Below are 10,884 nucleotides of genomic sequence, written 5' to 3'. Positions count from 1 at the left end.
ATCTTAATATTTATTAACGTACTGACAACGTGTGTATGCGTATTATAGCGAGTTAAGATCGATAATAATATTATAATATTGGATTTCAGGACACAGGTGGTCGACTTGACGGGATTTTTATTACCTAACCTATGGTTTTCTTTTTATTTCTAATCCGTATAAAGCCCATATTTTAGTATAATATTATTATCATCTTCCGCACCGCGTTCTGAAACATAAAGACGTATGCTCGAAAAGAAGACAAACTAGTATAGTAGGTACCTCCTATGAATCTGACTAATATGAGATATATTGTTTTAAACATAAATATGTTTGTGGGCTGAATATTAAGATTTTTTTGTTTCTGACCGACTTTTCTTGAGGTTTTCGTTGTCATGGTTACTTATTTAACAAAACATAATAATGATTTAAAGATTTTCCTTGGAGAGTTATAGCGAATAATAAGCGGTTTTAATGGCCGTAATATCAAATATAAACTCTGGTTTGCTTAAGAGGATGTCAGCGCACTATTTGTTTTCTCTCTCTGGCCCACGCGCAACATAGACCAAACGCATTAACGTAGAATCATTTTTTCTATGTTTTTAAGTAATGTTAGAGTAAAATCATCCATTACAAAAAAGATAGACAATAATGTTTAATATTTTTGAGGGAATGACAAATTGATTTTATATTTTATTGTTATTTGATTTTGTATTCGACTTTCAAAATAAACAGAAAAAATGTTGTAAATTTAAATTATGTTTAAATTGTTTTGAGACAATATTTAGACAAATCGATATATCATTCCTTCAAAAATATTATTCTCTATATTTTTTGTAATTAGTGATTTTAATCTAAGATAACTTAAAAACATAGAAAAACGATTCTGCGTAAATGCGTTTCGTCAATGTTACACGTGGGCCAGATAGAGAAAACAAATAGTGCGCTGACATCATCTTAATGTCCTGTCGTTATAATATTGTTACAATAATATTTATATATATAATATTTAAACAGTTTATTTCCCATACGTTTAGCCACCACTCTACCCTGCACTTATTATACATATACTCCTCAGAAAACACATTTTTGCAATATTTGTGTAAATTGTATTATCTATAATACATTGATATCTGATACACACTAAATTTTCGCATATAATCATTATTTTAATAGTCCAGTTTCCGTTAATATCAATTCAATGTTTGTGACGTTTATATTTATAGGAATCTATGTCTAAAACATCACTAGATGCCAATTTATTTAAATATTATATTTTTTTCTTAAATTGTGTAATGTATTAAATATTAATTATGCTTATTTGGTGAGCTAATCAGAACGATTGGTGTGTAGATACGTTACGACTTGACTATTTTGACCACAATACGTACTTACACATAACTCAAAATAAAAATAATGTTTGAGTCCACGAGAAGGAATAGATAATATATGTTTACGTTTTTAGTTTTTTTAATACAAATTTATTTAAACATTTTTGTGAATTTTGCACATGTTGTCAATATTTTAACTTAAAATGTTTATAAAATAGATTTTCAATATTTTTCATCTGTTTTTGAAACAATATATTAGGAGCTGTTTATTAAGTATTAAATTTACAAGCTTTTTTGCCCAACAAATAATATTTTATTGGTATTTGTAGAACGAAAAACTAAAAAAAATTGGAAACTGAAAATATCCGTTAACTGCTCAAAATAAGTCAAAATATTTTTAAAATATTATGATGTGTAGAAAATTCTAATATAAACATTCAGTCAAAATTTCAAATACGTATCTACGGTCACTTGTTTTAAAGTTATCCCAAAACCCAAAATCGATTTTGTCGAAAACCGATTTTGCGTAGAATTCCCGTTTTTCCTTAATTTTTCTTTAAATTTGTTTTTCACGGCACTTTTGAAAACTATTTGGAATTTTTTACTTTTGACTAAACGGCCACAGGCTGCACTGCGTACGCTAGGGTCCTTTCTTTAACCCGGCTAGTATGAGGATTATTCGTGTTTTTACGTTTATTGGAAAATATATGCATATTTTTGAACCAAAACCCCTTTTTAGATTTTATAGCTTGTACGATTACTCACTTATACATGTGCATATTATGTGTATGTTTCATAAACATTCAACATTCTTAAAAAACTAATTTGAGTGTAACGTTACATACCTCGGTATAAAACGATCGTTCAAGAAGACATATTGTGTATGGAGTATCGAATAGTATCGGGCTTAGACTTTTTGTAAACACAGATAGGTATATAGGTATAAAATATACAAAATATAGGCAAATTATGAATCCGGGTCAGAATATCCACTGACAAAATATACAATTAATTTATCCGTTTATAAATGAAATAAGTTCATTACACTTTACTTTCTAATAAAATTAGGTAGCTCAAATATCAAATTATCTATATATATAAGAATCTAACTTGATTTTGGAGACGAAGGAAACCGGTTTGTTTGTTTATTTATTATTGTTATTATTATTATTATTATTAATTATTTATTTGTTTGCACTTGCATTTCTCCATTTGAAATATATATTATTCATTGAACAAATAATGTATTGTTACATAATTCAAATTTACCACTCCAGTAGTTGAATTCAAAATGTAGGATAAATAATTTTCAGAAACTAGCAATAACAATAACTACAATATGTAATTATAATATTATATTATTTGTATAGCCAAAAAATAGTCATATGTTTTTAAATTAAATTATAAAAAAATAATTTCTTCCGAAGGAAGATCGGGCAGCTAGTGATATAATATGTATATATTTTAAAATTAAATATTAACAATAACTAACTTATAAAATGTTCCTCATTAGTTCAAAATTGGTTAAAATATAAAAACTGATAAGGTATACCAACCAAAACATCATCAAAATGTTTTAAGTAGCGTAGACATTTTTGTATTTGAAATAAACGTTAACGATAGTTGACACATAATGCAATAATATAATTATTTAAAACAATATTTTGTTGTTAGTTGTTACTACTTTTATTTGAGTTACGTGGTCTGTAATTATTAGGCTAATCCGTGAAGCAGGATCCGTGACCGCCCTGAGACCCTTTTTGGAATCTCACCAGTTTACTCCTTAACACCATGGGATTTTTCATAGGCTTACTTGGAAACATTTTTGACGATTTAAACAAAAATTAATATAAAAAAACTAATAATTAAATCTGCAAGCTTGTTATATCATCATAAAGTACAACCCTTGTAAACTTGGCAGCGCAAAATTAGCAGGCATCGATCCAATCAATCCAACAAATTTGTTGGTGGATTGTTGAACATTGTGGGACAACTTACAACATTTGTTGGACATTATTTTCACCGGAATAAAAATGTCTAGTGTTGCTGCCAAGTTCACAAAATAAATTCCATCAAAATTTGAAAGTGAAATGAATGTAACGCATAAATTACGTGAACACGCAAAATACGCAACTTTTTTTTTATGATTCTACAGTAGAAATGTTGATAAGAATTATGTAATAGTGTTTACTGAAAAGATACTTAACAACTTAACAAAATTCCACGACAGAAAGAAGTATCATATTAAATCTGACTAGAAAATACTGACTATTATGACTAAACGAGCTCTCGTTGAAAATCTATTTCAGTGAGACCCCGAACGGGGACTCAATAATTGTCCATCCTAGTAATATTTTTAAGGACCCAAATAGAGTCTCAAAATCGATTTTAAGTAGCTTGAAAAAAACCCGTGGCGGTCAACCTGGTAGATAAGAAAATTATAGAATAAAATACGTACCACAATACCGCGATCTTACCTATTGTTAATGGTAAATTAGGAAAAAAGAAATTAGGATTGTATTAATGTAACCATATAGAAACGATGACTGTGCATTCAATAATTTACATTAATAATATTACAATAATAATTAATATTATTTATTATTATATAAAAAAGTACAATACATGTATAATACATTATTGTAGGTTTGTATACATTATACAAATACGATTAACTACAATTAAAGCTACCTATTACTTAAAACAAAAAAAATTTTAAAAAATAAGTATAAAATAAAATATAATTAATAATTAATAATAATGGCTAAAAATTCCGACATAAAATGATACAATTTGTAAAAGACATTTGATTACTGATTCTTTTGTTATTTCTAAACACATATTTTATTTCATTTTTTTGTTAAAATTGTACCAGTTTGGATATTAAACAATTAAACAATTGCTTTTGAATTTGATTCAAGTATAGTTCAGTTGATCTAAAATATACATCAATAATTTATTATATTTATGAAAATATTTGATTATATTAGACAATAGGCAAAATAATGATTTCATATTAAATAATAAAATAATATTATTAAATAGTACACGCCAGGTAACAGAGGTTTGTTTTGTCTTCCTCGGATGATTTGATGTCGACAGGGCAGATCAACTATGAAAGAAAAAAGACAGACGAGTTTTCTCAGTGGGGCCTAGTATTTCATATGTATATGAAAATTAAATTAAATAAAAATAGATATAATTTGTTAAAATACAGAAAAGCGTATACGTATTACAAGAAACGTACAATCGAAGACTTTGGAAGGCCAAAACTTCAAAACTAAGTGTGAGCGACAAATTCGAATTGCACTATCGTTCTTAACTCGATGAGTTACGTATGTTTCGATAAAAAAAACTCAAAATGGCGAGAGGGAACTAAACTGTATTTATACCAAAATTTTAATTTGAAATTTTCAACTTTTTGATAAAGAACTTTGAAACAGACGGCAGTGGCGTAAATTGGGCTGAATTGTTAGGGTTGCAATAAGTTTTTAGGTTGGACAGACTTTTAGGGGGCTTAGCCCCCACAACCCACTTCCCCCCTAAAATGTTTTATTTTATTCTATATTTCACATAACAAGTACATAAATTCAACAAAACTATTTTAACCTTAAATGCTTAAACACATATTGCCATATTGTATCTATTGGTAATTGGTATATATTATGAATATGCACTGTAATTAATAGGGTAATAATTAGGTACTTACCGACTACCTTCAATAAAATATGTATAATTTTCTTAAAGAATACACGAATACATAAAATACAACGATTCTTTTATTTAATAAAATTTATATAACAGCTGCCATTTAGATTTTTATTGTATGTACTACCTATTTATATTTGTATTTGTATGTTTAAATACACGTCTATCACTTTTATATTACACAAATTAACCAAAACATCAACTATTATTTATTTAACGTAGGTAACTAGTTACAAAATTTTCACTTTGAATTAAGGTAGAAGTATTTATCAAAATATCCTGAAATATTTAATGATATTTAATTAATATAAATATAATTTCAATAAATTGTATATGAATACTAAATATATGATATGAAATTATTAAAATTATTCACTATATTTAGGTACCATATTTAATCTTTTTCCTGGGGAATGAAGGTTTTCTTCAGATAAGCTAACATTTTTCTCATCATTTGTATTAGTATTTTTCTAATAAGCAGGTACAAGAATTAGTACCAAAATAATACAAAAAATATATACCAAAATAAATTTAATTTGCTCAATAATATAATATTACCTTAATAATTAATTTAAAAATTAACCTACAGATAAAATATAAATTGTTTTATTTGTCAAAATTGTAGTTTTAATATAATATAAATCAGTAATATATTTGAAGAGCTATTTTAAACTTAATGCATACTAAATATGTGTATTAAACAAGTATACGAATTTAAAGAAAAAATACACACTTACTTTCGACTTTTCGATATTTTTACAAAAAATGTATCCATTTTAGTTTGTTAAGTTGTAAAGTTGTCGAAACACTTTTAATTTTGAATCGTTTACGGATAAAAAATAAATACAAGTGTCAAAAATAAATGCATGTATAAAACAAAGAATAATAATTTTAAGCTATGAAACATATTTTCACTATCAGCTGCCATTGAGACTCGAGTCAGCTGATCACAATAAATTATAAATATCCATATTGGTATAATAATACAAAATGGTTAATAACAAAACTAAAAATAAATGTGGAAATTATATAATATTATAATAATTCCAGTGCTTCAAAACAAAGTTAAAAATTGGTTCTCAAAATATAAATTAGTTAATTTATTATTATATTGATATATGAATTTTTCGAAAACTGAAATCGTGATTTTTGGAGTCACAAAAAGATACTCTTGCGACCCTATGATATTTTCAGAGGTCGCAAGTACGCCACTGACAGACGGTAACAATTTAGTTTTTCTCTTTTGCTTTTCGTTTACTCGCTCCCCTTTCAAATCTGTTTTTTGGAGAATTTATCATTAGATATGATTTTCAAATTCAAGTTGCTTACTAACATTGAAAACTATAACAATATAAAACTTAAAACAATATATTTTTCTTTCTATAAAAAGAATAAATATATTTATATACATATTTTATTAGTTTACATCATTATTAATATACCTATTACCTATTACTTTTCAACAAATAGAATGAAACTCCGCTAGCAGATTAGTGTTATTTATACTTTCATATACCCATCTGTTTTACTATTGCTCGTTGGTTTTACCAACTAACTCAAAATAATTTGTACATTTGCGTAAAAGTTTTTTTTGTGTCAGTATTAATAATGTCATTACAAATAACCTTTTGTTAAGTGTTCAAGTCCTAGATATTTACATTTGCATAATTCTGTGGTTTAGAAAAATTATGCAAACATTTGAACATTAAATGCTTACAAGCATGAATATTGCATATATATTATGTATATTAAATTTTTTTAAATACTAGTACCTAGCTAAAATAACAACTTATGAGGAACTTTTTGTATTAATATTTCATACTTTTCATGCTTTTTCACCCATTAGTGAAATTTGACTGGGAGTTAAAATATACAATAATAAAAAAAAAAATATTTGAATACCTTATCACTCTAATACTTTACAACGGTTAACAAATGTATAGGCTATAAGTTCAATCTATGTTATATTGTGTATTGGAAGAACTGCTATAATTCACAAAAAAAAATATTAATAATAACAGGATGATCAGATTTAGTCAAAAATTTAAAATAGGAAACAAAAAAAAGTATCTTCCATATTTACTTATTTCAACACGTGATTACCATGACTACCTATATTATAGGAAACATTTTATGTAATGATTTAATATGATTTTACGAAATAACTATGCCAATTTATATATATTACAATGTTTATTTTATATTTTATAACAATACATTGTCAAATATATTTCATACTATTATGCTAATCAAAACATACAAATTAAAAATTTAATTTATGGTTTACGTTTTGTACAAAGCTTAATAGGGATTTATGTAATCAAAAATGTGATACAGTTTTAGAAGAAAAATAATAATATTAACAGCTCAACATACCTATCATATTTAATGATACATATCATAATATAAAAGCTTGGATAGAATTAAAACTAACAATGCACAAAACAATTTTTCGACTACATTTCAAGTATTTTATAATTATAAGCATGCAAATAAATATTTTGGAGTAGCAACTTAAAAAATATTATGAAACTAGCTACCTAGTTACCAACACATCAAGACATTTTAATTCATCGAAAAACAAAAATTATACCAATTTTATGCATTGTAAACCAAACATTTATAGTAGGTATATAATTTGGTGGATATACCATGCAATGTTTATTATTATAACAACAATTGTATATGAAATATGTTTATATCTAATCTAAAAACTTAAATTGAATTAAATAAAAAATTTTGAAATTTCAAGTTATGAATATGTACACAATAATTAAAACCGTTTATTTTATGTTTATACAAATCCAATTTCAGAGTTATAATTTTATTTTATCCAATACTCGTGGATTTGATAAGCATATATTATTATTATAAAATTAAGAAATGATGTAGGTAGGTACATTAAATACAGTGAATTTGAGTATTTGCCTAATTTATGAGTGTAAATACATACATTTTATTTTTTGAAATTTTTTATAGAAAAACTACAATATTAACTGTCGGAATTAAATCAATTTATAAATTATTATTTGTTCACTATAATCTATAAATATTTTTAAGACTATGTTTCCTACAAAATAATAATATATACCTAACAAAGAAAATTATGATTTTTCTTAAAATGTTAATTTAAAAATGTGTACCAATTAAATAATACTATTAAATAGTAACCTATCTTGCACATAATAAATTAAAAGAAACCACCTAATTACACATTTAACATGTGCCACTCAATTTAGTAGAAATTGAAACCTAATCACGAAACTTTTTTTTCTTTAGTACTCTTTTAGATTTTTGAAGTTCTCCTGCTGATTTATCGGTACTGTCTGATTCTAATACGTCTAAATCTAAATTACTATGCTGCAGAGTATAATCGCCAGTAGCTTTAACTCTCTCTAACAGTTTGATCTGATATTCCAAAATAGCATTCTGTCGATTGAGATTATTAATGTCTTGTTGGTGGCTATCATTTTTTTTTTTCATATATTCTATGTATTCAGATGCTTTTTTTAATATCTCTGCACGGGTTGCAGGTTTATCACCACGTAGAACTGGAATCATGTCTTTCAAAATGTCAATGTTGTCTTTGATCTGGTCACGTCTTTTGCGTTCCAATATATTATGTCGTTCGCGTGAATTTTGTGAACTCCCCCCCGCCACATTGTCCGACGCATGGCCATCATCACTCATCGTCTTGAGGCTATGTATTCAATTTACTATTTTGTTGAACTAAATAAAACAAAACATAATTAATTAAAAAAAAATAATAAATTATTATAATATAGCATCTATTGTAAAAGATCAATACTCAATACTTGATTATTTTATGTAAGGAAAGTAAAATATTTCATCATACAAAAAAAAATAATCGATAGGTATAGATAGGTATGGTATACCCACATATTATTATCATACAATTAATATTATTATTTAACTGTGCAAGAAATTTCACAACAAAAATATATCATCATGTTGTTTAACAACTATACATTTTTCTACAAAATAATTTTAGATTCTGAGCGGAGCAATGAATATATTAATTTTACAATGGTGTGTGTTTTTTTAAATATTTTTTTTTGTATCTGTCATCACCTTTCAGAACAGTAAAACAGCGTCAATTTGCTTCAATAATATCTTATTCGAAGGGAAATTGAATCTAGTTGGCGCATTCGAGAGGTCAAAATTATCGACAAAATCGATATTGGTTTTTGGTATAACTCTAAAAAAAATGACCGTAGATAGGTACATCAAATTTTCACTGGTTACTTATATTAGAATTTCCTATACACGATAAAGTTTTCAAAAAATATTGACTTGAAAATATTAAAAATACGTATGCACAATTCTTTTTATAGACATTTAATGTTTGATTTTTATCCACATTTATCAAATTTAAAATTAAAAAATTATTTTGTAGTTAAACATTTATAAAATGTTCAACTTTTATATCTAAGGATTAAGTACTTACAACAAGGTTCCACGTAAGTAGGTTATTCTGTAACCAAAAGATCTCTAAAATATAAAATCACAGATGTTTTATAATTATTTTGTTCAAATTTGGACGAAATTACATATTATTAAATAACCAAGAATAACGATTTTGGTTATTTTGTCGTAATTGTATAATATTAATTCAACTTACTGGCTACTAATAAGCAGGTAATAATAATATAAATATAATATAAAATATCCACATTGGCAACCCGTCACCGCTCAGTATCATTTTTCAACTGCAATGATATTATATCATTGAATTCAAATTTAATACCATCCATTATACAATGCACCTTTTGTAACCTATTTTACAGCAGAGTAACATCCACTAACCCACCTTTTTAAAGTTTTAATTTGATAAGTTTTGTCAAAATTTGAACTTTACCTATAAATACTTATAAAAAAATGTGTGCACATGTATTAATAATATTTTTTTACTGAAATTGTAATAATATATCAGGAGCCTTATACTAAATGTCCGTGCTTGTTTTCCCATCAAATAAGATTTAATTGACATTAACAAAAAAAAAAAAAAACTAAAAAAATTGAAAACTGAAAATGTCCATAAACAGCTCAAAATGAGTAAAAATATTTTGAAAATTTTATGAAGTATAGGATAAAATAAACAAATGGTATAGATTTCAAGTATTAATGGTTATTGGTTTTTGATTAATTGCAAAAATAAGAAACTTGGTACATAAGAAATCAAGTGAATATCCAGTGTCGTAAAAATTAGAACTTCAAACGCTTATAAAAATTTAATTTCAGTTTCCGGAAGACATTTTTTTTATGAACGTAGAAAAACTTATGAGGAATCTTGTGCTAAATTTTTAATTTCTAGATTTAAAAATAAAAAGTTGGATAAGTGGGTGTCGCTCTACTGTACAGTAGGTTAAAAGTGGATCACTTCAATGGATGGTGTTAAATTTGAATTCAATGATATATTATCGTTATATACGAAAAACAATTCTGAACGAAGACGCTCAGTCAGCCTATGATATTATTAAGTATATTTGATTTTGATGATATTATTATTGGTAATAAAGTAATTTATATACCAATTTACGTGGAACTTTGTTTTAAATTTTCAATGCTTAGATATAAAAGTTTGAACATTCTATAAATTATTAGCTACAAAATAATTATTAAATTGTAATAAATTAAGAAAATTATTTTTTAATTTGATACATTTGGTCGAAATTCGATCTTTAAATGCTTATAAAAATAACTGTGACTATGAATTTTTGATATTATTCAACTGATATTGTAACAATATATCAGGAGCCTTGTATTACATTTTCATGCATTTTACCAAACAAATAAAATGTTATTGATAATTATAAAAAAAAAAAATAATAAAATTGAAAACTGA

The 10,884-nt window shown here is 25.5% G+C and overlaps 1 pseudogene; it reads right to left on the bottom strand.

Annotated features, from left to right (window-relative positions):
- Window positions 1-8,270: 8,270 nt before the first annotated feature.
- On the bottom strand, window positions 8,271-8,708 carry LOC100575705 (annotated as a pseudogene).
- Between the last annotated feature and the right edge of the window lie 2,176 nt (window positions 8,709-10,884).

This window comes from Acyrthosiphon pisum, unplaced genomic scaffold (assembly GCF_005508785.2).
Source record: "Acyrthosiphon pisum isolate AL4f unplaced genomic scaffold, pea_aphid_22Mar2018_4r6ur Scaffold_20989;HRSCAF=22715, whole genome shotgun sequence".
In the NCBI taxonomy this organism is placed as follows: domain Eukaryota; kingdom Metazoa; phylum Arthropoda; class Insecta; order Hemiptera; family Aphididae; genus Acyrthosiphon; species Acyrthosiphon pisum.
The sequence above is the reverse complement of the archived record's forward strand: the minus strand, read 5'-3'. Positions and strand labels throughout refer to the sequence as shown.